The 22,684-nt window shown below is 41.1% G+C and overlaps 1 protein-coding gene across 2 annotated transcripts in view; it reads right to left on the bottom strand.

Moving 5' to 3' along the window:
• Positions 1-22,684, bottom strand: part of RAB30 (RAB30, member RAS oncogene family) — a 110,533-nt gene that overhangs the window by 32,857 nt on the left and 54,992 nt on the right. The window lies entirely within an intron of this gene.

Consider the following 22,684-nt stretch of genomic DNA (forward strand, 5'->3'; position numbering starts at 1 on the left):
CATTCACCATGTCATACTTAATATAGCCATTTTATTTATGACTCATTTATATTTTCAAATATTTATTACTTTATTGATGAGAGAGAGATGGAGAGAGAACCAGAGCATCACCGTGGCACATGGAATACCAGGATTGAACTCAGGACCTCACACTCCTTTATCTATTAAGCCATGTCCATGGCTACTATGACTTATTAATACTTGCTTAGGGAGTCGGGCGGTAGCACAGCAGGTTAAGCACACATGGCACAAAGCGCAAGGGCCAGTGTAAGGATGCCGGTTCGAGACCCCGGCTCCCCACCTGCAGGGGAGTCGCTTCACAAGCAGTGAAGCAAGTCTACAGGTGTCTAGCTTTCTCTCCCCCTCTCTTTATTTCTCTCTGTCCTATCCAACAACGATGACATCAATAACCATAATAACTACAACAATAAAACAAGGGCAACAAAAGGGAATAAATAAATAAATATTTAAAAAATACTTACTTATAGCTCTCCACACTCACACCCCATCCCTCAGCACCTTTACCCTACTAACACACACACACACACACACACATACACACACACACCAGAATAATCAAGTGTCTTCTTGATTATTTATTTCACCACTTCTTTCAAGTGGTGAAATAAAGAGCCCAACTCTTTTCCAACACATCACTCTACATCATTAACTCATTTAGTAGTCTTCACAGCACTATCAACTCCGTGACTTGCCAGGTGGAAATGCTGAGGTTCAAGGGAAGTGTACTACAGAGGCATTAAGGTCCCACATGAACAGGAGAGCTGGGGCTTACACAGTCCAACACCCACATCCTTGAACAACCATGCTAGAGTGAGCACCAAAGCCTTTATATTTTATTTTCCTTTTTATTTATACCAGAATATTGTGCAGCTCTGGCTTACAGTGGTAGAGAGGACTAAACTTGATACTTCAGAGCCTGAGGCACAATATCTTTTTGCATATTACTATGCTATCTCCTAGCCAGTCTTTCTTAGGTTCTTAAGAAATCTGATGAACAAGCAGTGATACAACTGATAGAGAGGATGCATCACATGTGCAAGGACCTGGATTTACGCCCCTACACCTCCATCTGCAGTGGGGAAGCTTCACAACTGGTCAAGCAGTGCTTCAGCTACCTGTCTTTCTCCTCTATCCTCCTCCCCTCTCAATTTCTCTCTGTCCTATCAAACCAAAGAAAAAGAAAGATCATCACAATAGTCCAACAGTGCTCTCAAGTATATAGTATTATAAAAACTAAGGTATACATCAACACAAACTATCCATTAATAAATGATGAAAGGCAAGCACTCAGTGAAGTATGTACCCGTCTCTTCTCCTCTGGCTTAAATTCACATTATAGTAGTCTCTCCGCTATAGAATAGCAGTCCAAATATGAATCAAGGTCTAACACTAGATTTATAAAAAAAAAAAAAAAAAAAACCTCAGGGGTGGGGGGCAGAGAGGTAACTCAACATATAGTAGACACACCTTGCCATGTGCGTGACCCTGGCTCAAGCCCTAGCACCATGTGAGTGTCATAGCACTGGGAAGCTCCAATTGCACTCTCTCCCTCTCTCTCGGTATCTTTCTGTCTCTATCTCTCTGTATATGAATAAAAAAAAATTGGGCTGGGAGTGGTGAAGTAATGCATGGGGAAAAAACTGGCAAGGTCTGTCAATTAAAATTCAAGAAAGCTATTAAAAGAAATAGAAGAAAAGCAGGAAGAAGTGAGGCTCTGTGGACAACGGTGGCTAATTCACCGGCAGTGCACAGGACCACAGGTTACTGTCATTTCCTGGGCTCAGACTATCAACCGCATATCTGTAGCTCCAACATAGACAGAAGTCAGAGAAACAAAGCAGAGAATCCAGAGGACAATATCCAAGAACAAAGAGAAGCAGAGATCCTAAGAGAAGACTGACAGGGCCAGAGGTTAAGTGCCACCTTTAGGAAAAGGAGAGAGAGTCACTAGGTCACAATACTCACAGTCGAATTTATGTGGTTCACTCCTGGATAGGATCAAAGAATTCAAATTAAGTCCTTCTCTAAAGAAGTAAAATCACAGTTGACTTTTGAATAACTTGGGCTTGAATGGTACTTCTTAATAAATATATAGATATACTTTCTCTTTCTTATGATTTCTTTTCCTCTCAACCCCTCAGTTCTAGTTTAGGATGATGCCAGGGATTAAAGCTGGTACTTCTGATGTCTCAGGCATGAAAGTCCATTGTGTAAGTCATTCTTCTATCATCCCAGCCTTATAGTTTCCTCGGCAGAATTTTTTTCCCTAGCTTACTTCATTATGAAAATACAGCATATAATACACACAACACACTAAGTATACTAACTACTTACTATCTGGACTAGTTTGCAGGCGATGAGTGGTTAAGTGTGAAAAATTTACACCGATTTCTGATTTGTGGAGGGGGAGAGGTAGGTTCCCAAATCTAACATTGCTCAAGGATCAACTGTACCTTAATGACCTATTGAATGCTTTTTATATGAACCTGTGTGTGGAGGAGGACATCTGGTCTCCTTAAAAATGCAGACTCTGGACTTTCAGAGGCAGGGCTACAGACCAGCAGCAGCTGTGTTTCTCTCCTCTTCTCTCCTGGGTCAACTAGGAATACCAAAGGAGACCACCTGGGACTGCAACAAGACAGGATAAGAACGACTTCAGGAAACCACCAAATCACTGTTGCTAGTGGACAGAGAGGAGCCTAGGGAGAGATTAAGTGGCTGCTAACAGCCCAGCACCTTAACAGTTGAGACAGCACCTCAAGTCTCTTTCACAAACAAAAAGATGGCTGAAGGAAGGAGAGTACTCCCTTAAGACTCACCAAATGCAACTGTGAGTCTCCATTGCTACTGCCCTCAGAAGCAGGAGCAGTGGAGGGGGGCACCTGTGCTAACACCAAGGGACAGAGAACTAACCAGGAAACTCAGGAGAAGATCTCTACCTCGGTGGCCTAGCAGTGGGGCTGATCCGAGTCTCTTTGCATAACCACTGAATTATCTCTATCCAACCCTGCTTTATCTCTTGGTCAGGAGTCAGCAGCCTATGACACGGTCTGGCACTGCGGTCTCCTAGTCAAGATCTCAAGATGCCTGCCTCCATGGGTGGCCAACACTATATCGTTTCTTCTCCAAAACAGAAGATTCCGGGTGCATCTGGGTGACAAGTCTAGCAGATGGAGACTTGTCTCAAGTGGCCTCCCCCAGGGCTCTGTTCTGGCTCCTATGATATTTAATATTTACATCAATGACCTCCCAGAAACTTCTTCAAGGAAGTTCATCTACGCCGATGACATCTGCTGTGCAACTCAGGCATCAAAGTTCAACATCCTCGAGGAAACACTCACGAAAGACATGTCTCTGATATCTGATTACTGTAAAAAATGGCGACTAATCCCTAGCACTGCAAAAACGGTATCATCTGTTTTCCATCTACACCATGCCTCGGCCTCGTGTGAGCTTAATGTGCAGCAAGAGATATCAAACAGAGATTAAGAGATACTGAAAACAACAACAGAGACCTATGGGATGACTTCAAAAGAAATAATATATGCATTATAGGCTTACCAAAGGAAGGAAGAAAGAGAGGGGAAGAAAACATTCTTCAGGCCATAATAGCTGAGAACTTCCCTAATCTAGACAACATAAAAGACATAAAGGTTCAAGAAGAGGGTCCCAAAAAGAATTAACCCAGACTTAAAGACAACAAGACACATCATATTTAGAATGGAAAGGAATAAAGATAATGAAAGGATCCTGAAGGCTACAAGAGAAAACAAAGAGTCACCTACAGAAGAAAACCCATAAGATTAGCAGCAGACTTCTCCACACAGACACTACAGGCCAGAAGAGAATGGCAAGATATCTATCGAGTACTCAATGAGAAAGGCTTTCAACCAAGAATACTGTATCCTGCTAGACAGTCATTCAGACTAGATGGAGGCATCAAAACCTTCTCAGACAAGCAACAGTTGAAAGAATCAACTATCACCAAGCCTGCCCTGAAAGAAGTTCTGAAAGTTCTCCTATAACAGTCAGACCACCATAAATAGGCCATATATCAGAACACTCTAAAAATCTATAATAACGGCGTTAAAATATCTTCAATCTATGATATCAATAAACGTCAATGGCCTAAAATCATCACCTATTAAAAGGCACAGAGTAGGAAGATGGATCAGAAAACATAACCCAGCAATATGCTATCTACAGGAAACCCACCTAACTCAACAAGACAAGAACAGACTCAAAGTGAAAGGATGGAAAACTATCATACAAGCCAATGGACCACAAAAAAGGGGCAGGAACAGCTATTCTCATATCTGACATGATAGACTGTAAAATAAATACAATTTAAAAAGGTAGGGATGGACATTATTTAATGTTCAGAGGATCAGTCAATCAAGAGGACTGAATAATTATTAACATCTATATACCCAATGAGAAGCCATCTAAATACATCAAACATCTACTGAAAAAGCTAAAGCAATATATTAACAGCAACACAGTCATAGTAGGGGACTTCAACACCCCACTCTCTCAACTTGACAGATGATCCAGGAAAAAAAATCAATAAAGAAATGAGGGAGGTAAATGAGGAGATACATAAATAAACTAGAAATACTGGACATTTTCAGAGTCATTCATACCAAGAAACTGGAATACACATTTTACTCAAGTCCACATGGGTCATTCGCAAGGATAGACCATATGCTAGGCCACAAATACAGCATCAACAAATTCAGGAGCACTGAAATCATCCCAAGCATCTTCTCAGACCACAGTGGAATTAAATTAACATGTAACAATCAACAAAAGATTAGTAATAGTCCCAAAATGTGGAAGCTCAACAGTACACTCCTTAACAACTATTGGGTCAAAGAGAAAATTAAGGAAGACATCAGAATGTTTCAAGAGTTCAATGAAAATGAAGACACAAGCTATCAAAATATTTGAGACACATTTAAGGCAGTACTGAGAGGGAATTTCATAGCTATACAAGCACACATTAGGAAAAAAGAAAAAGCACAAATAAATAGCCTGATTGCACATATTTATTTATTTAAGAAAGGAGACATTAACAAAACCGTAGGATAGGAGGGGTACAACTCCACATAATTTCCACCACCTGGTCTCCATAACCCATCCCATCCCATGTTAGCTTTCCCATTCCCTATCCCTTTGGGAGTATGGACCCAGGGTAGTTAGGGTTGCAGAAGGTGGAAGGTTTGGCTTCTGTAATTGCTTCCTCGCTGAACATGGGTGTTGACTGGACTGGTCGATCCATACTCCCAGTCTGCCTCTCTCCTTCCCTAGTAGGGTGGGGCTCTGCACATCTTAAAGAGCTAAAGGAAGAAGAACAAAGGAACCCAAAAGCAACCAGAAGGACAGAAATCACTAAAGTTAGGGCAGAAATAAATAACATTGAGAATAAGAAAACCATACAAAAGATCAACGGAAGTAAAAGTAGGTTCTTGGAAAGAGTGAACAAAATCAACAAACCTTTAGCCAGACTCAGGAAACAAAAAGGGAAAAGACCCAAATAGATCGTATCGTAAATGAAAGAGGAGATATCACAACAGACACCGCAGAAATTCAACATATCATGCGAGGCTTCTATGAACAACTGTATGCCACCAAGCTAGAGAACCTGGAAGAAATGGACGATTTCCTAGAAACCTACCAACTTCCAAAACTGAGTAAAGAGGAACTAGATAACATGAACAGGCCCATCACAGCTAGTGAAACTGAAACTGTTATCAAAAACCTCCCCAAAAGTAAATGACCTGGACCAGATGGTTTTACAAATGACTTCTACAAGACTTTCAAAGAAGAACTAATACCTCTACTTTTAAAAGTCTTCCAGAAGATTGAAGACACTGGAATACTCCCTGCCAGCTTCTATGAAGCCAACATCACCCTGATACCAAAAGCAGACAAGGACACAACCAAAAAAGAAAAGTACAGACCAATATCTCTGATGAACATAGATGCTAAAATATTGCACAAAATTCTAGCCAACCGTATATAGCAATATATTAAAAAGATTGTTCATCATGACCAAGTGGGGTTTATTCCAGGCATGCAAGGTTGGTTTAATATACGTAAATCAATCAACATGATCCACCACATCAGTACAAGCAAGACCAAAAACTACATGGTCATAATAGTAGATGCAGAGAAAGCCTTTGACAAAATCCAACATCCCTTTATTAGCAAAACACCACAAAAAATGAGAATAGATGGACTATTCCTGAAGATAGTGGAGTCTACATATAGCAAACCTACAGCCAACGTCATACTCAATGGTGAAAAACTGGAAGCATTTCCACTCAGATCAGGTACTAGACAGGGCTGCCCACTATTACCATTACTATTCAACATAGTGTTGGAAGTTGTTGCCATAGCAATCAGGCAGGAGCAAGGAATTAAAGGCACACAGACTGGAAGAGAAGAAGTTAAACTCCCTATTTGCAGATGACATGATAGTATACATAGAAAAACCTAAGGAATACAGCAAGAAGCTTTTGGAAATCATCAGGCAGTACAGTAAGGTGTCAGGCTACAAAATTAACATGCAAATATCGGTGGCATTCCTGTATGCAAATACTAAGTTGGAAGAAGGTGAAATCTAGAAATCGATTCCTTTTACTATAGCAACAAAAACAATAAAATTCCTAGAAGTAAACCTAACCAAGGAAGTGAAAGACTTGTATACTGAAAATTATGAGTCACTACTCAAGGAAATTGAAAAAGACGCAAAGAAGTGGAAAGATATTCCATGTTCATGGGTTGGAAGAATTAACATCATCAAAATGAATATACTACCCAGAGCCATATACAAATTGAATGCTATCCTCATCAAGATTCCCACAACATTTTTTAGGAGAATAGAAAAAAAAATGCTACAAATGTTTATCTGGAACCAGAAAAGACCTAGAATTGCCAAAACAATCTTGAGAAGAAAGGACAGAACTGGAGGCATCACACTCCCAGATCTCAAACTGTATTATATGGCCATTGTCATCAAAACTGCTTGGTACTGGAGCATGAATAGACACACTGACCAGTGGGATAGAATTGAGAGCCAGAAGTAAGCCCTCACACCTATGGACATCTAATCTTTGACAAAGGTGCCCAGACTATTAAATGGGGAAAACAGAGTCTCTTCAACAAATGGTGTTGGAAACAATGGGTTGAAACATGCAGATGAAACTGAACCACTATATTTTACCCAACACAAAAGTAAATTCCAAGTGGATCAAGGACTTGAATATTAGACCAGAAACTATCAGATACTTAGAGGAAAATATTGGCAGAACTCTTTTCTGGATAAATTTTAAAGGCATCTTCAATGAAACGAATCCAGTTACAAAGAAGACTATGGCAAGCATAAACCTATGGGACTACATCAAATTAAAAAGCTTCTGCACAGCAAAAGAAACCACTACCCAAACCAAGAGACCCCTCACAGAATGGCAGAAGATCTTTACATGACATATATCAGAGAAGAGGATAATAACCAAAATAAAGAGCTTGCCAAACTCAACAACAAGAAAACAAATAACCCCATGCAAAAATGGGGAGAGGTCATGGACAGAATATTCATCATAGAAGAGATCCAAAAGGCTGAGAAACGCATGAAAAAATGCTCCAAGCCTTTGATTATCAGAGAAATGGAAATCAAGACAACAATGAGATACCACTTCACTCCTGTGAGAATCTCATACATCAGAAAAGGTAACAGCAGCAAATGCTGGAGAGGGTGTGGGGTCAAAGGAACCCTCCTGCACTGCTGGTGGGAATGTCAGTTGGTTCAACCTCTATGGAGAGCAGTCTGGAGAACTCTCAGAAAGCTAGAAATGGATCTATTCTATGATCCTCAATTCCTCTCCTGGGGATAGATCCTAAGGAACCCAACACACCCATCCAAAAAGATCTGTGTACACATCTGTTCTTAGCAGCACAATTTGTAATAGCCAAAACCTGGAAGCAACCCAGGTGTCTAACAACAGATGAGTGGCTGAGCAAGCTGTGGTATATATACACAATGGAATACTACTCAGCTATAAAAAATGGTGACTTTACCGTTTTTCAGCTGATCTTGGATGGACCTTGAAAAATTCATGTTAAGTGAATTAAGTCAGAAACAGAAGGATGAATATGGGATGATCTCACTCTCAGGCAGAAGTTGAAAAAAAACATCAGAAAAGAAAACTCAAGCAGAACCTGAACTGGAATTGGTATATTGCACCAAAGTAAAAGACTCTGGGGTTTGTGGAAGTGGGGGGAATACAAGTCTAAAAAGGATGACAAAGAACCTAGTGGGGGTTGTATTGTTATATGGAAAACTGGCAAAGGTTATGCATGTAGAACCTATTGTATTTGCTGTCGAATATAAAACATTAATTCCCCAATAAAGAAATTTAAATAGAAATGCAGGCTCTGGGGCTGGGGAGATAATATAGTGATTATGCAAAAAGACTTCAGTGCCTGAGGCTCCAAAGTCCAGGTTCAATCCCTAGAATCACAATAAGCCAGAGTTGAGCAGTGCTCTAGTGAAAAAATAAATAAATAATAATAAACAAAAAATAAAATTCAGATTCTGAGTGACTAAGGCTGGACTTAACCTTCAGGTTACCTCCTGTGGCTACTGCTCTGTTTTTGACAGAAAACACACAGCTGTAGGAAAAGACAGTCTGGAAGACCGCTCTGTGCTCTGAGTAAGGCCTTCTGTTTGGTTGGAAAGGTAACATCGCAGGCATAGCAATTTATCATGAAAATAACAGCCTGGACCACCCACTCAGAAGCAGTTATTTCTAAACCTACTCAACAACAACAACAAAAAAATCATAGTCACACCTTGTTGGGGAACAAATATTTCAGTAGATTTTAAAAAGTGTCCCTTCTAAAAAGGTACCAGTCAGAGCTAGTAAGGTAGTTGACCTGGATAGTGTGCCTACTTAGTCATGCAAACAACCCAAATTTGAGCCCAGTCCCCACAGCACTGGAGGTAAATTCAGTGCTCTGGTATTGTTTCTTTTCTCCCTCTGTCTCTTCATATCTAGGAAAGAAAAACAAAAAATGGTTGGGCACAGTGAAGCTTTAATGAAGATTTTTTTTTTAATTTTGTTTTTTAAAGTAACCATCAAATGTTTTTCTTTCTGCACTTCTGACAAAAATTGCATACATGGTGACAAAAAAAAAAGAGCCAAATGACAAAGAAAAGAAAATCACCTATATTCTCTTTCGTTATAACACCTCCTTCTGAAGCTACAGTAGACATTTTGATACACATCCTTCTAGTTTTTTGATTTACCTATACTCACGGCAAGTGCATATTTTATAGATTTATGCATTTTTAAAATAACAGACAGAACAATAATTTTATACAGAGATATTTCCCCAGACCTAAAATCAGAGCTCAAAGTCTATAAACATAACTCATGTAGAGAACCTTCAGCATGGAGACATTTGCTTCTGTCACCTTAAATACTCAGGAAGGGAGCAATAGTTAGTTACTCACAATAAAAAACTTTGCCAAATACACTCAATAGATACTATAATTTATTCTTGGAGATTAAAAGATCCCTGAAATTCCTATAGTAAGGATAACTAGATAACAATAATAGTTTATTGTTATTTTTTAATCTTTTTATTTATTGTTGGGTAGAGACAGAGAGAAATTGATAGGGGAGGGGGAATAGGGAGGCACCTGCAGCCCTACTTCACCACTCATGAGGCTTTCCCTTTGCAGGTGGGGACCAGGGGTTTAAAACTGGGTCTTTGCACACTGGACTGTGTGTGCTTCACCAGGTGCACCACCACCTGGCTCCGATAACTTTATTTTTATTTAAAAATTTGTTTATTAGCACAAGAGGGAGAAGGAGAGATAGACAATCAGAGCATCACTCTGGCACTTCTGATACCAGGGATTCAACACAGATCCTCATGCTTAAGAGTCCAATGGTCTAGCCACTACCTCCACAGTCTCCATTAAAAAAAAAAAAAACTATTTGAGATACAGTAACACACACACACACCAGTATACCACTCAGCTCTGGTAGATGGCAGTGCTGGGGATTGAACCTGGGACTTTGGGTCCTCAGGCATGAGAATCTTTTTGCATAACCTTTATGCAGTCTCCCTATCCCCCAGTCACCTTTTTTTAATTGAAGATTTACCAAACATGAAAACACCAGTGCAGTAAATGTTATTTTACAACATTTGAAATCGAGCTGTCCAGGTAGGTTTTTGGAAGGGACAAAGGGAAGGTGGGAAGAAGGGCAGAGAAGAGTACAGTCAATTAAATCTCAATTTCATATAACAAAATTTAATGTTTGTTCCAAATACTGCATGCAATGTATGACTATTTTTAAAATTTATTTATTGGGGGGTTAATGGTTTACAGTAAACAGTAAAATACAATAGTTTGTACATGCAGAACATGCAGAACATTTCCACATAACAATGCAATCCCCACTACGCCCTCCTCTGCCATCATGTTTCAGGACCTGAACCCTCCTCCCCACCCAAGAATCTTTTAATACCCCAACTCTTTCAATACCCCAACTCCAGTCCGAGTTCTGCTTAGAGTTTCCCCTTCTGATCTTGTTTACCAACTTCTGTCTATGAGTGAGATAATCCCATAATCATCCTTTTGTTTCTGATTATCTCACTTAGTACATCTTCACTCCATCCAAGATGAGGTAAAGAAGGTGAATTCACCATAAACTTGAGACTTTCAAGCCCCAAGAGTAAGAGTCTCTTTGCATAACAATTATGCCATTTACCCTTTTTCACGTTTCTTAGTTTTCCACATAACAATTTAACCCCCCTCTAGGTACTCCTCTGCCATCATGACCTGAACACTCTTTTGTTCTTTTTCTTCCCCGTAGGCTATGGGAGCCTGTGGGCTTTTCAACTCTAAGTAGATTTTTTAGCTTAATTACTCACTCCTAACCTGTGACTTGGTGGGTTCCCTAAGTATTCCAAATCTTGTTCTCAGGTGATCTAGTTGACTGGGGAGAGGAAAGAGACACAGCTGCTGCTACTCTGCAGCCCTGCCTCCAGAAGTGTATGACTAACTTTTAGCGTATAAGTTATGACCCAAAGATTATACAGGGTATACTTACATTTAAAAATTGCTAGCAGTTTATCTGAAATTCAAATTTAGTTGGACTCTTTTATGTTTTATTTGGTAACCCTACCCCCCAAAATTTCTAGTACTCAGGTCTAGCAGAAATAGAATCCCTGAGAACACCACACTCTCCAAAAAGAAGTGGACAAATCTGGACAGAATCTAGAAAACAAGATCTATCTGATGATCTCAAAGCAACCCACCAGAATTCCGGGATGTAGCTTGGTGGTAGCGCTCATGCATTGCATTATGAGGCTCGAGGGTTCAATCCCTGGAAGCAAAAGGAAAAGAAAACCCAACAGAGGAATGAAAAAGGGCAGCAATATGCTTCTGAAGACAGTATTACTGAGTTGGGTTCTTAAGAGTTAGGGTCATACTCCAGGAACCAGGTCCAGGCTGGCCCATGGGACTATCCCTCCTTCCTGCACCTGCCTGATAAAGGCCACACTTTATTTGTATACAGCTCCACCGCCCTTAGAAACAAGGTTCAGGCTTCAAGATGACAGACATTCAGATCCATACGTATATCCCACTCCTGTGGGCAAGAAATACACACTGCATTGTCAACCACTGACTGATCTTTCACTCTAACAAGGTTCTGTCTCAGGAAGCTCATTATGGCTTAATGATAGAAAGTAATAACGATCAGGTTGGAGCCCTGCAGGGGGGGGGGGTCATTTCGCAAGCAATAAAGCAGGTCTGCAGGTATCTGTCTTTCTCTCCTCCTCTCTGCCTTCCCCTCCTCTCTCGATTTCTCTCTGTCCTATCCAACAACAACAATTAACAAGGGCAACAAAATGGGGAAAATAGCCTCCAGGAGCAGTGGCTCCATAGTGGCACCGAGCCCCAGTGATGATAACCCTGGAGGCAAAGAAAAAAAAAATGTAATTAATGAGGATAACGAGAATCCAACTACAGCACACTTGCTTGCTTTATATCAGCTACTGATTTCATGTGATTGCTAGTCAATCTCTTTGGTCATGATTGCCAGCATTTTTAGGTGGGCCTTTAAAATGGTTTAAAAAATGCTATTCACAGATGTGACTAAAGCAGGACCCTCCAGCATGATTGAGATCTCTTACTCATTATACAGGTGAGAAGACTGAGGTCTTAGGTGATGAAGTTCTTCTTCTAGCGTTTGCCCTTCTTCCGTAGCCAGTCAACAGCGTCAGGTTGAGCCTGATGTAAAGTTTCGAGACCTCATTTGAATCTGGAGAGGTGGCAGTCGTTGACTATGTGGGTCATAGTCTGTCTGTAGCCACAGGGGCAGTTCGGGTCATCTCTGGCTCCCCAGCGATGGAACATAGCGGCGCACCGGCCATGGCCTGTTCGATAGCGATTGAGGATGAAGTGACTTACACTGAGTCACACACCAGTAACTGGCATGGTGGTCCCTACACTGTGGCCACCTAGAACTCCTCCCTTTGCCAGAACACCCTTCATTCTCCCAAGTCCCTGGTTATTTGGGTCATAATTTGTATATGTACAATATACTAAATGTCATGAACTGTACTAGGTGCTATTCATATATAATCATGTTGTACCTTCTTAATCATTTTCTTAGGAAGCAGTACTAGTCCCAGTAAATGGATAAGGAAATAGAGGCTCAGCAAAGTTAAGAGATTTGTTCAAATTGTACAGCTAACAAGCAAAAAGCATAAAGATTCAAAACCTACCTACCTCTTTCTGGGGTTAAAAAATAAGTAGAACTCTGTCTACAGGCCTTAAAGTAAATTCCACACGGGTCAAGGATTTGGATTTTAAAGATAAAAACAAAGGGGGCCAGGAAGTGGCACACCAGGTTAAACGCATACACTACAGTGCACAAGGACCCAGGTTCCAGCCCCTGGTCCCCACCTACAGGGGAAAAGCTTCAGAAGTGGTGTAGCAGGGCTGTAGGTGTCTCTCTCCCTCTATATCTCCCCCCTCCCTCTCAATTTCTCTCTATCCAATAATAAATAAAAATATTATTTTAAAAAGATAACAACAAAGAATACTAGAAGAAAAGGTAATACATAGAAAATATTCATGTGAGGGCCAAGTGGTGGCGCACCTGGTTGGGCACACGTTATAGTGTGCACGGACCCGGGTGCAAGCCCCAGGCTCCTACCTGCAGGGGGAAAGCTTTGCGAGTGGTGAAGCAGTGTTACAGGTATCTCTCTGTCTCTCCCTCTCTATCACTTCCTTCCCTCTCAATTTCTGGCTGTCTCTATCCAGTAAATAAGTAAAGATAATTTTTAAAAAAGGCAAAAGGACATATATATATATATATATATTCATGTGGGGAAAGTTTTCTAAGAATTATCCCAAAATCAGGGGGCCAAGTGGTGTCATACCAGATTAAGCATAAGGACCTACACAAGGATCCTGGTTTGAGCCCCTGGCTCCCCACCTGCAGGGGGGTTGCTTCACAAGTGGTAAAGCAGGTCTGTGGTTGTCTATGTCTCTCTCCCTGTCTTCCCCTCCCCTCTCAATTTCTCTCTATCCTACTAAAAAAAAAAATGGCCACAGGTACAGTGGATTTATAGTGTAGGCACCAAGCCCCAGTGGTAAATGTGGAAGCAATAAATAAATATAAAAATAAAGAACAACCCCAAATCAAGGTCATAAAATAAATTGATCGCCCTTAGAGGGAGTTGAATTGTTATGTGGAAAACTGAGAAATGTTACGCATGTACAAACTACTGTATTTTACTATTGAATGTAAATCATTAATCCCCCCAATAAAGAAAAAATAATTATCAAACAAAAAGTTGTTTTGATTAATAATTTTTTAATACTACATGGCAAAATAAATGGTCAACTAAAAGACGTGAAATACATATAATTAGGGGCTAATTTACTCAAATACATAGCTACCACCCACATATCAATAAGAAAATTATGACATCCCACCCCATAAAAAGAATGGGCAAACCTCATGAGCAAAAGAACAAAGTAAAATGGTGCTTGTAATTTTTAAATGGCCAGCCTCACTCATTATTAAAATACATTCAAGCTATAGTAAATGTACAATTACAACTTAAAATTTCACATAAAATTATAATGAAAACAATCATGAATTTGGACAAAGTGAGTGAAGGCAGAAGCAGTAAGGGTAGTGAAGTGGTTAGAGGACAGGACTGGCATGTGTGAGGACTCATATTTGACGTGCATAAGAGGATATAGCAATGCTCTGCTTCTTTTACTCTTTCACATATAAAATTAAAAATTATTTATTGTTTTAATTGCTTTTTAAATTTTATTTTTGACCAGACAGACAAGAATGAGAAAGGACAGGGAGTTGGAGAAGGAGAAATACCAAGTTCAGTCTCCTGCACCACCAGAAAGCAGAGATGAGCAATGCTCTGGTTAAAGAGAAAGACGGGGTCGGGAGGTAGCGCAGTGGATTAAGCGCACATGGTGCGAAGCACAAGGACCAGCATAAGGATCCCAGTTCAAGCCCCCGGCTCCCCACCTGCAGGGGAGTCGCTTCACAAGTGGTGAAGCAGGTCTGCAGGTGTCTATCTTTCTCTCCCTCCTCTCTGTCTTCCGCGCCTCTCTCCATTTCTCCCTGTCCTATCCAACAACAATGACATCAATAACAACAACAATAACTAAAACGATGGCAACAAAAGGGAATAAATAAATAAATATTTTTAAAAAGAGAGAGAGAGAGAGAGAGAGAGAAAGGAGGAGGGGAAAGAGACACCGAAGCACTGCTCTACCACTTGTAAGGCTTCCGCCCTGAAGGTGGGAACGAGGGGCCTGAATCCGAGTGCTTGTACATATGTGTGCACTCAACCAGGTACACCACCACCACCTGGTCCCTATTTTTATTTTTACTTATTTATTTTTACTAGGGAACTGCTCAGTGGGACTTCAAAGACTCAGGCAAGAAGTCTTTTGCATAACCATTATGTTATCTCCCCTACCCAGAATAAACATTTTCAGTGGTTAATCAAATGAGGGTACCAGCACACTTCTGGTGCAAATCAGTGTAATTTTTTGAAGGGCAATACTGATTTAATACAAAAGAGGCACAAATAAATACATGAAAAATGAAGCAAAAGAAGCAATTACACACCCTCTGATGGAGCCATCCCTCTTGTAGAAATCTGTCCTATACATACACCCATACAATAGGCAAAGATGCACGGAGTAGTGACACAGCAATGTTTGTAATAACGAGTAGGAAACCTCGTACGAGTCATCAGCAGGGAAATGGCTCTGTAGATCATGGCAACAGCACGCCACTAGGCCTGGCAGCCTTGCTGGTACAAGAAGCAGGGAAGTGGTGTGTGTGGTCTGAAGAGGAAAGGCACGGCATGAGTTCTCTGTATGTGTACAAGATCTCTGGGAGGACACAAAGAAATCTGGCAATGGAGCTTGACTCTGAAGAGGCTGTAGTGTCTGGCTCCTTCTATGGAGTTAGATAACTGCCTTCCATTCAGTCTTGGAGGCTGAAAATAAGCCTTCAAACTCTGAGGTCATTTAAAAACAACGGGGGCTGGTAGAATAGTTCGTTTGGATAGTGTAGTGTACTGCTTTGCCATGTGCATTGATTGACCCACGTTTGAGCCTGGCATCCACTGCATGAGAAAAGCTTCATTGCCATGGTTCTTCTCTCCTCTCTCTCCCTCTCTCCTCTCTCTCTGCCTCTATCTAAACTGATGATGATGATGATGATGATGATGATGATGATGATGATAATGATCAATAATAAGAAGTAGACAGGAGCCAGGTGGTGGAGCATCTGGTTAAGTGCACACATTACAGTGTGCTAGGACCTGGGTTCAAGCTTGGGGTCTCCGCCTGCAAGGGGAAAGCTGCACAAGTGGTAAAGCAGGGCTGCTGTTTCTTTTCCTCTCTATCTCTCCCTCCCCCTCTCAATTTCTCTCTGTCTCTATCCAATAATAAAAATAAATTAAAATTTTTAAAAAGAAGTAAACAAAAAACAATGTGGTGCCCTGACTCTTCTTTCTGTCTTTCTCTTTGTTAGCTTCTTATGTCAGACCTGGGAAGAAATGATTCGACCTGACTAAGGCTGCTTCTTGCAGTTCTCTTTGTGCCATGGCTGTTTTCTCTGTTATCTACATCCCAGGACACATCACTGTCCTCTAAATCAATCTTATGACAACCAGAACAATCATGTGTGTCACTAATAAAAACTGAACTCTCTCAAGCCCCCAGTCTCCACCTGCAAGGAGAAAACTTTGAGAGTGGTGAAGCAGTGCAGGTGTCTTTCTGTTTCTCTCCCTCACTTCCTTCCCCTTTTTCTCTATTTCTGGCTGTCTCTATCCAATAAGTAAATAAAGGTAATAAAAAAATTTTTTTAAAAACTGAACTCTCACACATCCATATCATTATTTCAGTTCAGAAATGGCTCTCACTGCACCTGGACACAAAATCTTCCCAAGAAAGTGGAAGGAACCACCTTTTTTCTCCATTTTACAGAAAGAGGATTTGAAATTAAGAGCATGACCTGCCTTAGGCCTCCCGACAGAGTCTCGGCTGCCATGGGGACAAATAAGGTCTGCAGATAAAAATATCTGTTGGGCAAGGTCAGATATCCTCCATCCCCCCCACTCCCGCAAACACACACACACTACCACCAATGAGAAGGCTGGCTTGGACCCAGCTGTGGCCTAGAGCTCAAAAGCACATTTTAAATATACTTAAAAAGAATTTTTTAGGCCATGAAGAAATAAAAAAAATAATATTATTTTATTCCTGAACATACTGGCTTTTTAATTTTGGGGGGAGATAGGAGAGAGAGAGAGAGAGAGGATACAGACAATACTCCACCACTGAAGCTCTCCTGGTGCCATGCATGGTGTTCCTGTGTGGTGTCAAGGCTCAAACCTTGGGCCTTGTGCACAGTTTGATATTCACTTTACTGGTAAGCGATCTCCTGGGTCCAGAACATACTGTCTTATTTCCTAGAAATATACTCTTGATTCAGAGTACCAGACTTGCAAAGAAATGAAACAATTCAGAAAACAGTATTGCATCTGCATTTACCAAAGCACACTCAATTATCTTGTTGACGACCCGAACTGCCCCTGCGGCTACAGACAGACTATGACCCACATAGTCAACGACTGCCACCTCTCCAGATTCAAAGGAGGTCTCGAAACTTTACATCAGGCTCAACCTGACGCTGTTGACTGGCTAGGGAAGAAGGGCAAACGCTAGAAGAAGTACAAGTGTTCTTTCACCTTCCCTAGTGAGGATGAAGGAAGCACAGATTTGGTTTTCCAGATGGGCAGGGGGGAGGGCTGCATAACACCCATTAAGCCTTCAGTTATCTCCCCAGGCAGAGCTCATCTGACCTGTCCCAAAGAATCTTGGGTGAGTCTAGAAATCCTGATCCCTTATTTTTTGTTTGGGGGGGTGGGGAAGAAAGAAAGACACTCCTCCCACTCTTTCAACCCTAACAAGATAGAAAGCTTGTGTCTGCATAACACACTTGCTGAAGGAATTTCAAAAGGCCTTTGCAGAGGCTACTTGCTGTTTTCATCTTCTGCACCATATTCGTCCTCCCTCTATAGTCCTCCTCCAACAATAAACAATGCCACCCACCACCAAGGGCTCCTACCCTGCCTGTTGTGTCCTCAGGACTATGTCTAATCTTTCTTGTACAGAGGCTTTCCTGCCTGTTTGGCAGAGCAGGAAAAAGGCCTCCTTAATCAGATCCGTCTCCTCCCCAAGACAGAATATACAATGCATGTAGCTTGGCCAGATAGCCAGGGTCAAGGCTGCAGCCCTTAAGTGGGCCCAAGTACCCCATCCTCACTGCTACAGGGACTTCTGGTCTACCAAGGACAGCAGTGTCCCTGGCCCTGCTGAAAGGTGTCACTCCCATTTGGACCTTTCCCTCACTGGAAGCAGAAAAAGAAAAGAAAAGAAAAAAAAAGTAAAAGGAAAGCAAGAGCTCATATATTCAAGGACTCAAATTAATGAGAATAAGATACAGGAATTCTCCCAAGTTCATCTTCCAAGTCTATACCAGGACCCACGTTACTCTAGAGTGATGATTTGTCTGAGTCTGAATCTGAGTGCTACACACCTTGACCATTTTATCTGGCAATAGTGAAGAACTTCTTAGCTACTGTTACTACTAGTAAGCTTTTTACATTGGCAGAAAGCCTGAAGTTTGCTAAGTATACACCACACACACACATACACACACACACAGCCATAAACTATTTGTTGCCATGTCTGCAAATATCCTTGTCAGAAAGGTAGCCTGAATTCCTGGCTGCCCCAACTTTGATACTTGCCAGTTCTCACCCAGCGACTGTACCAGACTTCTAATAGTTGAAGTCCAAACTGTCACAATTTTCACCAAGACTCCAATACACATTTTAAAATAATAAATAAATAAATAAATAAATAAATAAATAAATAAAACTTGCAACCTCGAAACCAGGGAATGACTCAGTGGGTAAAACACAAGACATGCATGCTTAAGACGCAAGTTTGATTCCTAACACCCTATATGCCAGAGTGCTGCTCTCAACTCTCTTAAATATATTTTTTAAAATTGGGGGGTGGGGAGTGGGCAATGGTGTACCTACTTGAACAAACTTGTTACAATGTACAAAGACCCTAGTTCAAGCCCTCAGTCCCCACCTGAAGGGGGAAAGCTTCACAGGCAGTAAAGCAGTGCTGCAAGTCTCTCTTCCTCTCTGCCTCCTCCTCCTCCTCCCTTCTCGATTTCTATCTCTGTCCAATAAATAAATTATTTTAAAAAGACACTTTGCAGTGGAAAAAGTGACTTGGACATAGAATACAAGACTGACACATTTCTAAGGACCCGAGTTAGACTCCTGGCACCACTCTGGCATGAAAATGATGCTCTGGATTTCTCTCTCTCATAAATTAATAAATCTTAAAAAACAAAACAAAAAAAACCCTTAACAATGTCTTTACTTTTTGATCCAGCTATTCTGGGAATTTTCCTTAGGATTTACTCTGAGATGTACACAAAGACTTATTCAGAAGAAAATTTATTCCAGTATAACTCAGCATGGACTTCCAAAGGCAGTTGATGCAACTATGTTCTGCAGCAACTGAGGAGGATTGCTGAGGAAACCACCATATAAAATATAAATCCTAGGAGAAGAAATACACTTTTTCCTTTTTTTTTTTCTTTGCCTCCAGGGTTATTGTTATGGCTCGGTGCCTGCACTATGAATCCACTGCCCCTGGAGACAATCTTTTTTTTCCATTGTTGTTGCTGCTGTTATCACTGTTATTGCTGCTGGATAGGACAGAGAGAAATTGAGAAAGGAGGGGAAGACAGAGAGGGGAAGAGATAGACACCCACAGACCTATTTCACTGCTTGTGAAGTGACCCCCCTGCAGGTAGGGAGCCGGAAGGCTCAAACCGGGATCCTTGGGCTGGTCCTTGAGCTTCGCACTATGTGCGCTTAACCTGGTGTGCTACCACCAAGCCCCCAGAAATACATTTTTAAAACAGATGATAGGAAGTGGATATTTTCCTTCTCGATTTATATTTTTCTAAGTCTTATTCAATAAACAGAGCTTATTCAGAAATAATGCACTTTGTTAAGTATCACAGTGATGTCAGTACAGTGAGGGAAACAAGAGAGCTAGTCACCAGTCACATTCACTGGCGTCTTCGTTGTGAGTGTTAAAAACTAACGTCCATAAGAAACTTGGAGCTCTTCCTGCAGTAAGCTCATGCTGCGAATTCACTTTGAGGAAAGAACTGAACAAGCCCAAAATGCTAACTGAACAGAAATGTTCCTTACATTATCTAAAAGAACTGGAAGCAATTCAAACATTCAGTGGGGAATAACTTAGCCTGGGACATCAACATCATGGAATGCAGGGTGGCTATTAGAAATGTCAATTATGAAAACTATGTAGAGCCATGCAATGATGTTGGCCATCGTATGTAAACCACCAAGAAGATACAAAGCTGCGTTTGTCAGCAATACAGCTATGTATGTGAACAAGCACAGTTCAAAAGTAAAAACATATGCTATGTTAGGATTATGAAATCACAAAGTGCATTTTGCTTTCTTAAGTTTTGTTCCCTTTTTTTCTTTCAAGTTTTTAACATTCTGCATGTTCCACAGATGTATTTTTAAAGTTAGAACACAAAAAAGGGAGAAATAAATTATCAAATGGAACATAATCACTGTCAGCATTTTTCTGTCTTTCCCTCACTTTTTCACATGCACTGGGTGGTTTTGTTTTGTTTTAAGATTTATTTATTTATTTATGAGAGGAGAAGAGGGAGAGAACCAGAGCATTACTCTAGCACATGCAATGCCAGGGACCAAACTTAGGACATCATGCTTAAGAGTTCAATATTTGGGGTCAGGTGGTGGTACACCTGGTTAGCGCACACGCTATAGTGCACAAGGACCTGGGTTCGAGCCCCTAATCCCCACCTGCAGGCAGGAAGCTTTGCAAGTGGTAAAGCAGGTCTGCAGGTATCTCTGTCTCTCCCTCTCTGTCTCCCACTCCCCTCTCTATTTCTAGCTGTCTCTATCCAATAAAAATAATACAAAAAAAAGAGTTCCATATCGTATCCACTGTGCCACCTCCCAAGTCATTTCTTTAAAAAAAAAAGACTTATGTATCTATTACATAAGAGATATTCACATAAGGCAGAGTAAAGGCGCACAAGACAGACAGACAGCTAGTGCACCACTCTGCTATGTGCCGGGAAGCTCAGTCAAACTATTTCCCCAAGCACCAGTTTTGTTAGTTTGTTGTTTATCATTGTAATTATGTAAATATTTTCTTTAAAGTAAATACAAAATCATTTTGACATAAAATCTGTTAGAACACAGAAGTGGGGTTATTTAAGAGTTATCAAGGGGGGCTAAGTGGTAATATACTCAGTTAAGCGCACATATCACCATGTATAAGGATAAGGGTTCAAGCACCCCCACAACCTCTGCTCCCCACCTGCACAGAGGACGCTTCACAAGCAGTAAAGCAGGTCTGCAGGTATCTATTTTTCTCTCTTTCTCTCTATCTACCTTTCCCTCTCAATTTCTCTTTGTCCTGTCAAATAAAAAAATAAAATAGGGAAAAAATGACCACCAGGAGCCATAGATTTGTAGTGCTGGCACCAAGCCCCTGTAATAACCCTGTTAGGAAAAAAAAAAAACTGACCGCACTTCTATTTGTTTGTAAGTAAAAATAGAAATACTACATCATGTGACAGAACAGAAGAATTTGATCCAAGTTCCTACAATGAGTACAAGACATCTAGATTATTTCAGTAGCTTAAAGTCAGAAACATGGAGATTATGCTGTTACTAAAGCTGGAATAATAGGAAGTTAGAAGGAATTGTATCAGACTCTGAAAATGGAAAGAAACAATGATGTACTAAGTTCTCAGATATGAAAAAGTGTGGACAGGAAAAGAAATCCAGAATCTTTTCTCCCCATTACATCTCTCCTGCCTTGAGGCAGGAGGCAGTTCACCTGGTAGTGCCTCACCATGTCTGAGGGCCTGATTTCAAGCCTCTGCACTACACCTAGTTCCATGGGCTGTGCAACCATGGTATGAAGTTTCTCCTCTGTCTACTTCTTCTTCTTTTCTCTAAATAAAGTAAGTAAATAATTGAGCCAGGGAGGCTGCTTGGCTTTATTGCACATGCTAAAGATCCTGAGTTCATTCCCTAGCAAAACATTTGAAAAAAAAAAAAAAAAAAACACCTAGGCTGAAGAGAATTTCACCAGGTAGAACACAGACATGCCTTGCCAGGCATGTAATTTAAGTTCAAGCCCCAGAACCACATGGGAATACCAGAAAAAGCTCCAGAGCTGTGATAGCTATCCATTTACTGTCTCTCCCTATCTGAATAAAAAAAAAAAGTAGCCCAGAGGAGTGAAGTCACACATGCATGAGCTTCCAGCTCTGCAAAAATATTAACATGTTCACATGTGTGTGTGCGTGTGTGTGTGTGTGTGTGTGTGTGTATCCCATGTCCTTATCCTCCCATCCACCTGCTTGAACCTTCCAGGGGTGGGGGGTGGGGGCAATCTTATCCTTAGGTAGTAGCTACAGTGTCTCTTGCTCTTATGGCCTCCTCCTAGCTGCTCAACTACTTGCCATCCTATCTCAGCTCTGCTATCATCACGCATAAGCCTAACATCCAGGTCTCATGAGGGATGCGAAACAAGCAAAACACTACCCAGGAGGAGCCTGCAGAGAGGCAAAGGGGAGGCTGAATCCTCCATGGGCGACCTCAAGGAGTGTGATGCTTCTGTATTTCTCAAACAATGGGGCGCCCTCCACACAAACTGAAGATCCCTCTCTTGCCTGTGTATCTACCAGGCTTGGTGCCAGGCGGCAGGCCTCACAGGAAAAGCTGATGTGAACTTGAGATGCCATTGTCAGCACAGCAAATCTCATAAAAGATAGTCTTCATCAAAGAGAAATGTAACTCTTCCTGAGATACTCTGAGAAACTGTCCCCTGTGCAAGATGGCAACATTTCCAAAGACCGATTCTGACCTTGTCTTTCCTACACTCCAATCTCCTTGAAGCCCC

The sequence above is a fragment of the Erinaceus europaeus genome, chromosome 17 (genome assembly GCF_950295315.1).
Source record: "Erinaceus europaeus chromosome 17, mEriEur2.1, whole genome shotgun sequence".
NCBI classification, from domain to species: domain Eukaryota; kingdom Metazoa; phylum Chordata; class Mammalia; order Eulipotyphla; family Erinaceidae; genus Erinaceus; species Erinaceus europaeus.